This window comes from Tachyglossus aculeatus, unplaced genomic scaffold, assembly GCF_015852505.1.
Source record: "Tachyglossus aculeatus isolate mTacAcu1 unplaced genomic scaffold, mTacAcu1.pri scaffold_102_arrow_ctg1, whole genome shotgun sequence".
Taxonomy (NCBI): Eukaryota; Metazoa; Chordata; class Mammalia; order Monotremata; family Tachyglossidae; genus Tachyglossus; species Tachyglossus aculeatus.
The window spans coordinates 1,438,801-1,451,866 of NW_024044843.1; the positions used below are offsets into that span (position 1 = coordinate 1,438,801).

Genomic DNA, 13,066 nt, shown 5'->3' on the forward strand with positions numbered 1-13,066 from the left:
GGATGGCAGGGGCAACAACACAGCTTGAATCCCTTTCCCACCCGACAGAGCTCACCCCAGACCACGGTTTGGAGCCAGGGAGGGGACAGAAGTTGGGGGAAAAGCACCATGGTGGTCGGGGGATGCCCCGCAGCATTCATTCATTCACTCGTTCATTCATTCCTTCAATCAATCATATTTATTGATTACTTACTGTGCTCAAAGCACTGTACTAAGTGCTTGGGAAAATACAATACAGCAACACACAGTACACATTCCCTGCCCACAAGAGCAGCAAACGCTCTACACATGGGGCTCCCTGTTAGAAACCCCTTACTGTAGGGGTCCCTCAAGGGTCAGTTCTAGGTCCCCATCTGTTCTCTATCTACACTCACTGTCTTAGTGAACTCATTCGCTCCCATGACTTCAACTATCATCTCTACGCTGATAACACCGAAATCTACATCGCTGCCCCGGCTCTCTCTCCCTCTCTTCAGGCTCGTGTCTCCTCCTGCCTTCAAGACATCTCCATCTGGATGTCTGCCCACCATCTAAAACTCAAAATGTCCAAGAATGAACTACTTATCTTCCCTCCCAAACCCTTCCCTCTCCCTGACTTTCCCAACACTGTAGAGGGCACTACCATCCTTCCCGTCTCACAAACCCGCAAACCTGGTGTCATCTTCGACTCTGCTCTCTCGTTCACCCCTCACATCCAATCTGTCACCAAAACCTGGCGGTCTCACCCCCGCACCATCGGCAAGATCCGCCCCTTCCTCTGCATCTATTAGGTTAACGAAATATTTATTCAGTTAACCAACGAATAAGGTTCAGACCCGCGACTATAATCCAAGCCCCTTTTTTCAGAGAAAGAAGTAAAAACACATAACAATATAAGTGTATCATTACAATTTTAATAGAAGGAAGGGAATACGATAGAAGGAAATGAACAAACACACACAAAAAAGGGGTTACATCACCAATTCGGGGGAAACACCAATTCCTGAAGTTTCACGCTGGGGAATCTCGGATTTCAGTTTTCAGGGTCCCGAATGGGAAGGTACCAGGCAGAGCGTCCTTTCCATGGGTGAGATTCCGAGTTAGCTCCAACTTACGAGCCTTAATAAACCCTTTACAAACAAAGAAGGCATTTTGCCAGTTGTGCAAGTTCCCGGGCGACTGGCCAGGTGACACTGGGATGATGTGTTTATTCAAGATGTTTCTGTACTGCAAGAAATGGCCCGTTTCCAGAGTACAGAGATAAGTTGTTTTTCTTCTCCTTTGTTTTGCAATTGGTTGTTTGCCAAGCCCGGTCGAGGTCGCCCAGCGGACAGGTGGGTCTAGCCGTTGCCAAATCGAGGCCTATACTTAATGTGCAAGAGTTTCTAAATTTACCCATCATTCGACCTCAAAATCAGGCACATTAGCAGTATAGGCCGTTAATAACTTGGGAGTAAAGTTAGTATACAACATTTTTATCCTACAAAACATATAACAATTGCATAAACATAAAATCATGAAAATGCAGGCAAATATTAGCCAAGGGGTAACCAGAGCATTAAAATATTTTTGCGCAGTCACTGATTTAAAGAAGAAATCGTACCAATGACGATCTGTATCTGTTCCTATTACATGAGATGCGTCTATCAGTTTTCCAGCAACTATATGAGTTTGTATGCGATGTTCATTAAGAGCTCTTTGATTTTTAATAAGCAATTGGCTTAGTAACTTTGACGCATTCAGGATGGCCACTAGGGGTTCGATAGATACATAGGTATTGGGTAACGGGAGGGGTTTCGGGATCCAAGTGAGGTTTATATCATTCACCTGTACAGGGGCAATGTAAAAATCATCACCCTGCCAGTGAAGAAAACTAATATTTCGTAGGCAACCGGAGAAAGGGGAAGCCTTCCCGACAGATTCCAAATCAGTACTATTACTAGAGGTAATGCATATATGCTGAGGGGATACCTCATATAACATAGAGAAGTTAGTTTGTGGATAGAGAGTTAAGGTACATAAATTAGAGGAATGGTTTAACAAACAGGGTTCCATCTGTCGTGTGGCCATTCCATATACCATCCCTTAGAGGCAAGAGGTACATTCCCGCAATATATGAGTATTGTTACATTGGTCTATATATTCACCATTCAACTGGGGCAAAACGAAATACGAAGACAGGACAAAAGGAATGACATGATAATTACACATGATCATAGCAGAGCTAACCTTAAAGTGAGTAATTGTCCCCGTACAGATGTCCTCAGTGCATTGCGTCACAATTCTATTGGATATCCAGTTATCTCGAGGAATGTAACGAGAAAGAATTTGTCTCCAAATGTCCGGGGTTCCAGCCGATAACATTCTTTGAATCCGTTCTTTTTGTATCAAGCTATAGATATTCTCCAATGAACACTTTGTCCAATTAAATAGCTTAGAAAAATTAGTGTCTATGTTGAGAGAAGCTAACGTTGAAGCATTAAACAACTGTAGAAATTGTCCTTGGAAGTTTAAGGTACGTTGGTGGGGCAGATCGTTGTGGGTAACCATTGAGCATTTATTGTGAGAGCCTAAGAGACATCGTGGCCAGCACTGCGCAGTCTGTTGGCCAGGGTCTCAAGGTCTACTGAATTTACTATACCCAAACCTGTTCCTGCCCCCCCCACCAAGGAGAGTATCAAACCATGATCTCCTCCGCCTGTTACAAGGTTTCCAGGAGGGAAAAGTTATGTTAAAATTTAGCAAGTTTTCCTGGGTGTTAAACGTCACATTCTGACAACTTCCAGGTACTCGAACGATAATTAATTCTTGTGAAATGGGGGTAATATCGGTCAATAACCTAACGTAGTCTGCCCACCAAGTCCTCTTAGTTATGGTGGTGGTGTTAAAACAAAACAGTGTGGCGTCACGATCCACACTAATAGTAAAGTTAGAGCCCTGGTATCGGGTAATGGTGCTGTTACCGTTACTCATGCTACATTCCTCTTTTAAAGCCAAGATATCGTTTCGGAGAGAAGGAGAAGGTAGTATTATAGAGTCGTTATACATACAGCATGTAACATTTATGGAGTCCTCAGTTTGCACAGTCATGTTGTACTTTAGTCCTTTCACAAAATGTCGGCCATACAATCGGGAGTATCCCCTTCAATATGTAACGTTCGTACTGAAAGTAATATTCAGTATATAACAAGGTTGATTTGTAATACACGTAAAGTTGTCTTGAGTTCTGGTTGCCTTGGCATTGACCCATCCCAGTCGGATCATTTCGGTACCAAGGGCTAATTGTGTTCCTGGAGTCCAGGCCAGACCGACTCCCATCAAGCTGATTCCAAAAGGGATGACCCAGTTCACTTTCCATCGTTCGACGGAGGACTTTGAGTGGCTTGTGGACCTAAATGTCCTGCCTTGAGGTGTACCCGTTTTGCAAAACTTTTTTCGTCGTCCCGTGGCAGTACTGACTCTTGAGGGATGGTAGCTATCCGGGCAAGACCATCCGCATAAGCATTATACTCACGTTCCAGGGTGTTCACAGCAGCATGGGCATCTACATGAAAAACTGAGATGTTAGTATTCTTTTATGTCTCCCAAATGCTGATCCACATTTCTTTTCCCCATATTTCTTTACCGCAGATTTCCCATCCTTTATTCTCCCATATGGGCATCCATGTAGTTAGTCCATTTGCTACTGCCCAAGAGTCCGTAAATAGGTGGCACTGCCCCCCCTCTGTCTTATCTTAGGGCCTGGGAAACCGTGGCTAGTTCAGCCCACTGACTGCTTCCCCCTTTTCCTACACTTTCCAAGACCACTTTGGTAATTTGGTTATATGCCACCGCTTTCCAATGCCGAGTCTGTCCAATATACCTGGCAGACCCATCAGTGAATCAAGCATGCTTCTTTTGTTCGGGGGTTAGTGAGTCAAAACCAGAATTCCATTTAATAGACGGTTCCCCGGGGGAGCCCACCGAAGACAAGGGGATGTCTGAATTGTCCTCATCGGTGGGGGTATCAAATAATTTTTCATGTAGAGAGGATATTCCTGACTTCCCAGCTTTCATCCCATTCTGCAAATACCATTTCTATTTAATGATACTGGATTCTTGGGCGTGTCCTATCTTATTTGAGGCCGGGGTCCCCAATATCCATCCCATAATGGGGATCTGGGGTCTCATCCATATTTCATGATTAAGGGTTAAATGTTCAGTGTCAACTAGTGCCCAATAAGAGGCCAACAATTGCTTTTCAAAGGGGGTATAATTTTCCCCTGCAGGGTGGAACTTTCTAGACCAGAATCCCAAAGGTACGTTTCTTCCATCTTGTGTCTTCCATAAACTCCACGCAGCATATTCCCCTTGAATTGATACTTGAAGTTCCACTGGACCTTCCTTCATCGGCCATAAATCTAAAGCCGTTTGTATAGCCGCCTTAGCCTCTTCAAAAGCCTTAGCTTCTTCCGATCCCCAATGAAATTCATATTTGTTACACGTTATCCTGTACAGAGGCTTCAATATTTGCCCCAAATGCGGGATATGCTGTCTCCAATATCTGAAAAGTCCAATACATTTTTGCACCTCTTTTTTCGTCCTCGGGATGGGGAAGTCTACAACTTTCTGTCGGGATTTCGGTAGTATTTCTCGATGTCCTTGATTCCAGAAGATCCCTAAAAACTTTACCGAAGTAGAGGGACCTTGTATCTTACTAGGGTTTACTTCCCACCCTTTATTTTTTAAGTGATCAATGGGACTGCGTAACCCTTCCGCTACCAGCTCTTCACTTTTTCCCTGTATCATTATATCATCTATATAATGTATTATTTGCAAATCTTGAAAATATATCTCATCTAAATGTTCTGCCACAATTCTATGGCATATTGTAGGGCTATGTAAATACCCTTGGGGTAACCTAGTGAAGGCGTATTGCCTTCCCTGCAATGTGAACGCAAATTGTCTCCAGTCTTCCTGAACAATGGGAATGGAGAAGAAAGCATTAGCAAGATCGATTACCGCATACCAATGCCCCGTAAAAGCCTGAATTTTTTCTATTAGAGTAACTGTGTCAGGAACAGCGGCATATAATAGGGGGGTGACCTTGTTAAATTGTCTATAATCTACTGTCATCCTCCAAGAGCCGTCCGCCTTCCGGACAGGCCAAATTGGGTTATTCCATTCAGTGGTAGTAGGGATCAGAACTCCGGCATCCACATATTCCTTGATAGTATACTAATTTCCTCTTGTCCTCCTGGGATATGGTACTGTTTCATAGTAACCACTTGTTTGGGTCGGGGCAAGGAAATTGGTGGCATCCGTAATTTTCCCACTAGTGCAGTTTTGATAACTACCATTTTTACTGCAAATTGATATTTTCCATCCGGGAGATATAAGGTCATTCCTCTCAATATATCTATTCCTATTATGTATTCAGGAATAGGAACTACAACAACCGAATATTCTCCTTTTGGCAATTGTCCTATTTTCATAAGCAAAGTTACTTGTTTAGCTTCAATTTCCTTTCCTCCCAATCCAGTAATGGTAATGGGTGTTCCTCTAAATTTAGAAGGGTTCCCATATACCAGAGAGGCCTCTGCCCCGGTATCACTTAACGCTTTGGTCTTAGTAGTAGATCTATTCTTCCAATAAACTATTAATTCGTTATGAGGCCTGTAGTCCCGCCTACGTACCTCCTGAACCCGTACCGGGGCTTGACCATTCCCCTATTCCCCTTTGAAAGGTTCAAGGGAGGGGTATAGTGTGGCATTGGGAGCCGGCAGGGACACCAGTGGGGAATCCCAAGGTTCTGGCTCCTTTTCTGCATCTGGTTCATTTTCTACCTGTATCTTTCTGGATTCCTTCCTCTCAGACAGATTCTGTTTCTTATACATCTGATACAACTCGGACGTAGGAATACTGTCAATGGTTTCCTTCCTTACCCCTGCCTTTAACAGGGCAGTGAACAAGTCCTTTCTAGACATACGGTTATTTCCTCAAGTGTCATTCCGCCCATGGTCACGATTGTACCACACCCCTTCGGCTGGTTTCTCCTGGCGATCCCATTCTCCCATATCTCCTGAGACATTTTATCTGATACTTCTGAAAGAGGCTTCCCAGACTCACTCAACAGTAAAGTCATAATTAAATTTTTGAACGCGGGCGGTGCCGTTTTGACTAAAATATTCCTCTGTGGCGCTGATACCGGGCCCTTCCTTTTCCTGTATTTAAACTGCGCCACTCTAACTGCAGCTTTCTCCACCACCGTCTGAGAGTTTCGCACTTGATCACCTAATATAAAATTTTGACACTGCAACATTGACATTCTACTCTGTAACTCCGTCAGTTCTTTTTCCAAGGACAACTTATCTTCAACAGCCTTAGTTTTTAATTCATGCATTTTCCATAAGCAGTTAACAAAGCCCACCCTCTTCTACAGACTCCTGTCATCTCTTTTCCCTTTTCTACAGGAATACGTTTCAAACACTCAGTTAACTGCAAAGGTTCAGCATTTCTTACTCATCCCTTCCAATCTTCACACGAGCCTGTTCCTTTAGCACAGGCCTTAGCGAGGGAACGGTATGGTATACTCTCCCATCCTGGGATATCCTCCTCTGGTGGCATTTGCGTTACTTTCTTGAAAAAAAGGCATGATGTATCACGGCTCCTGGCCGACTATGCCAAAATGTTCGGTTAACGAAATATTTATTCAGTTAACCAACGAATAAGGTTCAGACTAGCGACTATAATCCAAGCCCCTTTTTTTCAGAGAAAGAAGTGCAGACACATAGCAATATAAGTGTATCGTTACAATTTTAATAGAAGGAAGGGAATACGAAAGAAGGAAACGAACAAACACACACTCAAAAAAGGGGGTTACATCACCAATTCGGGGGAAACACCAACTCCTGAAGTTTCATGCTGGGGAATCCCGGATTTCAGCTTTCAGGGTCCCGAATGGGAAGGTCCCAGGCAGAGCATTCTCTCCATGGGTGAGATTCCGAGTTAGCTCCAACGTACGAGCCTTAATAAATCCTTTGCAAACTAAGAAGGCATTTTGCCAATTGCGCAAGTTCCCGGGCGACTGGCCAGGTGACACTGGGAAGATGTGTTTATTCAAGATGTTTCTGTACTGCAAGAAATGGCCCGTTTCCAGAGTACAGAGATAAGTTGTTTTTCTTCTCCTTTGTTTGGCAATTGGTTGTTTGCCAAGCCCGGTCGAGGTCGTCCAGCGGACAGGTGGGTCTAGCCGTTGCCAAATCGAGGCCTATACTTAATGTGCAAGAGTTTCTAAATTTACCCATCAGCATCCAAACCGCTACCCTGCTGGTTCAATCTCTCATCCTATCCCGACTAGATTACTGCATCACCTCCTCTCTGATCTCCCAGCCTCCTGTCTCTCCCCACTTCAATATATACTTCATGCCGCTGCCAGGATCATCTTTGTGCAGAAACGCTCTGGGCATGTTTCTCCCCTCCTAAAAATTCTCCAGTGGCTACCAATCAACCTATGCATCAGGCAAAATCTCCTCACTCTCGGCTTCAAGGCTCTCCATCACCTCGCCCCCTCCTACCTCAACTCCCTACTTTCCTTCCATAGTCCAGCCTGCATCCTCTGCTCCTCTGCCGCTAACTTCCTCACTATGCCTCGTTCTCGCCTGTTCCACCGTCAACCCCTGGCCCACGTCCTCCCCCTGGCCTGGAATGCCCTCCCTCCGCACATCTGCCAAGCTAGCTCTCTTCCTCCCTTCAAAGCCCTACTGAGTGCTCACCTCCTCCTGGAGGCCTTCCCAGACTGAGCTCCCTCTTCCTCCCCCCCTCCCCATCCCCGCCCTACCTCCTTCCCCTCCCCACAGCACCTGTATATGTGTTTGTACATATTTATTACTCTATTTATTTTACTTGTACATATTTGCTATTCTATTTAGTTTATTTTGTTAATATGTTTTGTTGTCTGTCTCCCCATTCTAGACTGTGAGCCCGCTGTTTGGTAGGGACCGTCTCTATATGTTGCCAACTTGTACGTCCCAAGTGCTTAGTACAGTGCTCTGCACAGTAAGTGCTCAATAAATACGATTGAATGAATGAGTAGAAACTGTCCATGGCTCATACCTCTGCCCCAGGGGCCCAACCCTGGGGAGGACAAGGGAAGCAATTTCTATTGCTACCCTTGGCCATTTTGAGGAGAAGGGAAGCGAGCAGGTGTACCTGGGAGAGAAGGACACGGGGAGGAGCTCATGCTGTGGACCCCGGATAGATGTAGGACACGGGAAAGCATCGTAGAGGGGCCCGGGAGGCTCAGGGAGCAGCAGCCAATATGCTGGAGGGTTGGGACTCCTGCCCCTGGGGTCGGGGAGGACGCGGGCCTTGGGATGGCTACAGGGAAGTAATAATACTAATAACAATAATGGCATTTGTTAAGCGCTTGCTATGTCCAAGGCACTGTTCTAAGCGCTGGGGGAGGGATACAAGGTGATCAGGTTGCCGGCGTGGGGCTCACAGTCATCATCCCCATTTTACAGATGAGGGAACTGAGGCTCCGAGAAGTTAAGTGACTTGCCCAAGGTCACACAGCAGGCACGTTGGCGGAGTCGGGATTCGAACCCATGACCTCTGACTCCAAATCCCGGGCTCTTTCCACTGAGCCATGCTGCTTCTCTATATAAATAATGATGGCATTTGTTAAGCGCTTACTATGTGCAGAGCACTGTTCTAAGCCCGGGGGGGGGGGGAATACAAGGTGATCAAGGTATCCCACGTGAGGCTCACAGTCTTAATCCCCATTTTACAGATGAGGTACCTGAGGCTCAGAGAAGTTAAGTGACTTGCCCAAGGTCACACAGCTGACATGTGGCGGAGTCGGGATTCGAACCCATGACATCTGACTCCAAAGCCCGTGCTCTTTCCAGTGAGCCACACTACTTCTCTACAGAACATCTTGGCGGTAGAGGGGTGAGGAGACAGAGTGGGGGGGACAATAGTAGAACTAGGGAAAGAAAGTTTTACCCTGTTACCTTGTAAAGAATATGGAATATGTTGTACAATTCCCCGATCTCTTCTAAGAGGCCTTCCCCAACTAAGCTCCCATTTCTTCTTCTCCCATTCCCTTTGGCATTGCCCTTGCCCTTGGATTTGCACCCTTTATTCACCCCTCCTTCAGCTCTACAATCAATCAATGGCATTTATTGAGCGCTTACTATGTGCAGAGAGCACTGTACTAAACTTGGGAGAGTACAACAGATTTAGCAGACATGTTCCCTGCCCATAACCAGTTTATAGTCTAGTGGCAGCGAAAAACATTAACATGAACAAATAAGTAGTTTATACTATGTGATTTAAAGATGTGTACACAAGTACTTTGGGTTGGGAATGGGGCTAGTGCACATATAAGCACTTATGTACATATCTGTTAATTATTCATTTATATTAGTGTCTGCCTTCCCCCTAGGCTGTCAGCTCACTGTGGGCAGGAAACCGCATCTAACAACTGTTGTATTGTACTCTCTCAAGTGCTTCGTATTGAGATCTGTGCACAGTAAGCACTCAATAAACTAAACTCAGTAAACTCAATAGGCTCAGTAAGCACTCAGAGAAGCAGCATGGCTCAGTGGAAAGAGCCTGGGCTTTGGAGTCAGAGGTCATGGGTTCAAATCCCGGCTCTGCCAACTGTCAGCTGTGTGAGGTTGGGCAAGTCACTTAACTTCTCTGGGCCTCAGTTACCTCATCTGTAAAATGCGGATGAAGACTGTGAGCCCCATGTAGGACAACCTGATGACCCTGTATTCCGCCCCCAGCACTTAGAACAGTGCTTTACACATAGTGAACACTTAATAAATGCCATCATTATTAATAAGTACAAGTAATCAATCGACTGATCAGATGTAACGATTGCAGCTTTATTGCAGACATATCAAGAAGAGGCACCAAGTTCCTATGCAATTATCATAGTGGATACAGCATGGGCCTGGGAGTCAGAAGGTCATGAGTTCTATTTCTGACTCCATCACTTGTCTGCTGTTTGATCTTGGGCATGTCACCTCACTTCTCTGGTTCTCAGTTACCTCATCTGTAAAATGGGGATTGAGATTGTGAGCCTAATGTGGGACAGGGATTGTGTCCAAGATGATATGTTTGTATCCACCCCAGTGTTTAGTACAGTGCTTGGCACGTAGTGAGCACTTAACTATTATTATTATTATTATTATTATTATTATTATTATTATTATTATTATTATTATTATTATTATTATTATGTCAGCAAAAGCCCTGAAAGGGGACTTTGTTGTCCCTTGGTGGTTGAATTGGTTGGACCTATGCTCTCACACACCAATCTCTGGAGAAGAAATTCAGCCAGCAAGGTGGGACCCTGTCCAGATATCCTTTCTGGAAGGGAAGGAGCACTGAGGGCTGTAAAGGGGAGAGAAAATTAAGGTTCTCCAGGGGAATGGGGGCTGTCCAGGAGAGACCCACTAGACAAAACAACGGCAGGTTCCATCAGATCAGCAGGCTTCCCTGGCTTGGAGTACTGAACAGTGAACTCTGGGGGTGACCTCTAGGCTCAGCTCACTGGACTATAGGCAGCCACAAGTAAAGACATGGACAAAGAATGGGGTTGGGTTAGATTCATTCATTCATTCATTCATTCATTCAATCGCATTTATTGAGCGCTTACTGTGTGCAGAGCACTGTGCTAAGCGCTTGGGATGTACAAGTTGGCAAAATATAGAGACGGTCCCTACCCAAGAGTGGGCTCACAGTCTAGAAGGGGGAGACACACAACAAAACAAAACATATTAACTAAATAAAATAAATAGAATAAATATGTACTAGTAAAATAAATAAATAAATAGAGTAATAAATATGTTCAAACATATATACATATATACAGGTGTTGTGGGGAGGGGAAAGAGGTAAGGTGGGGAGATGGGGAGGGAGAGGAGGGGGAGAGGAGTGAAGGGGCTCAATCTTTGAAGGCCTCCTGGAGGAGGTGAGCTCTCAGTAGGGCTTTGAAGGGAGGAAGAGAGATAGCTTGGTGGATGTGCGGAGGGAGGGCATTCCAGGCCAGGGAAAGGACGTGGGCCAGGGGTCGACAGCGGGACAGGCGAGAACGAGGCACAGTGAGGAGGTTAGCGGCAGAGGAGCAGAGGGTGCAGGCTGGGCTGTAGAAGGAAAGAAGGGAGGTGAGGTAGGAGGGGGCGAGGAGATGGAGAGCCTTGAAGACGAGAGTAAGGAGTTTTTGCCTGATGTGTAGGTTGAATGGTAGCCACTGGAGATTTTTGAGGAGGGGAGTAACATGCCCAGAGCGTTTCTGCACAAAGACGATCCGGGCAGCAGTATGAAGTATAGATTGAAGTGGGGAGAGACAGGAGGCTGGGAGATCAGAGAGGAGGCTGATGCAGTAATCCAGTCGGGATAGGATGAGAGATTGAACCAGCAGGGTAGCGGTTTGGATGGAGAGGAAAGGGCGGATCTTGGCGATGTTGCGGAGGTGAGACCGGCAGGTTTTGCTGACGGATTGGATGTGAAGGGTGAAGGAGAGAGCAGAGTCGAGGATGACACCAAGTTTGCGGGTTTGTGAGACGGAAAGGATGGTAGTGCCATCGACAGTGATGGAAAAGTCAGGGAGAGGGCAGGGTTTGGGAGGGAAGATAAGGAGTTCAGTCTTGTACAAATAAGGACATCTTGGAAGATGTTTTGAGGCACCAGGCAGGGGGTGGGGCTTTGTTAGGTAAGATCCAGTGAGCTCCCCACCATTTTCTATTTTCAGGATAGTTGTCCGAGGGGGGACTTCCAGCCCCAATCCAGACTCTAGGTCTCCGGGGAAGTGGTGGTAAGGGGATTTAAGCCTTGTGCCCAGACCATGTCCTTTTTTTTAATGGTACTTGTTAGGCGCTGACTATCTGCCAGACACTGTACAAAGCACTGGTGTAGGGACAAGTTAATCAGGTTGGAGGTAGTCCCTGTAACACACAAGGCTCACAGTCTTAATTCCCATTTGACAGTTAGGGTAACAGAGGCACAGAAAAGTTAAGTGACTTGGCAAAGGTCACACAGCAGGCAGGTGGCAGAGCCAGGATTAGAACCAAGGTCCTTCTGACTCCCAAGACTGTGCTCCATCCACTAGATGATATTTCTTCTCTAAGGCCCTAGGAGAGTGCTCATGGACCCCTCCCCATGAATGGCAGTCCAAGGGTCATATCTGGTTTACTGACCCTGACATATATACTGACACTGACACTGACATATATACCTGTATATATGTATATATGTTTGTACATATTTATTACTCCGTTTATTTATTTATTCATTTATTTATTTATTTTACCTGTACATATCTATTCTATTTATTTTATTTTGTTAGTATGTTTGGTTTTGTTCTCTGTCTCCCCCTTTTAGACTGTGAGCCCACTGTTGGGTAGGGACTGTCTCTATATGTTCCCAACCTGTATTTCCCAAGCGCTTAGTACAGTGCTCTGCACACAGTAAGTGCTCAATAAATACGATTGATTGATTGATTGATTGACCCCTGTTCCTGTTCATTCATTCATTCGTTCATTCATTCATGAAATCGTGTTTATTGAGCACTTACTGTGTGCAGAGCACTGTACTAAGAGCTTGGGAAGTACTATTGGCAACATATAGAGACGGTCCCTACCCAACAGCGGGCTCATAGTCTAGAAGGGGGAGACAGAGAACAAAGCAGAACATATTAACAAAATAAAATAAATAGAATAAATATGTACAAATAAAATTAATGAAAGAGTAATAAATACGTACAAACATATATACATATATACAGGTGCTGTGGGGAGGGGAAGGAGGTAAGGTGGGGGGATGGGGAGGAGGGGGAGATGGGAAAGGGGAAGAGAAGCAGCATGTCCTAGGGGATAGAGCACGGGCCTGGGAGTCAGAAGGACCCGCACGCACCTTCCGCTCTGTGGCCCATGGCCTCGGGCCCAGCCATGGGGCATGATAGGACTGGATGTTCGGGAGGCAGAGGTGAACGCCAATCAAGAGCGACTGTCAGCCTACGAGTCCCAGCGGTCTTTGTGCCCCCATGTGGCACGGCACGCTCCCTCCCACCGCAACCTGGCGCATTGTTAGG

At 45.6% G+C, this 13,066-nt stretch overlaps 1 long non-coding RNA gene across 1 annotated transcript; it reads right to left on the reverse strand.

The window, feature by feature from the left end:
• Positions 1 to 1,249: 1,249 nt before the first annotated feature.
• On the reverse strand, positions 1,250 to 7,254 carry LOC119922480. Its single transcript, XR_005448646.1, has 2 exons — positions 6,847 to 7,254; positions 1,250 to 3,523 (listed from the first exon to the last, which is right to left on the reverse strand). It is a non-coding gene; the product is annotated as an uncharacterized LOC119922480 (long non-coding RNA).
• Positions 7,255 to 13,066: the final 5,812 nt, after the last annotated feature.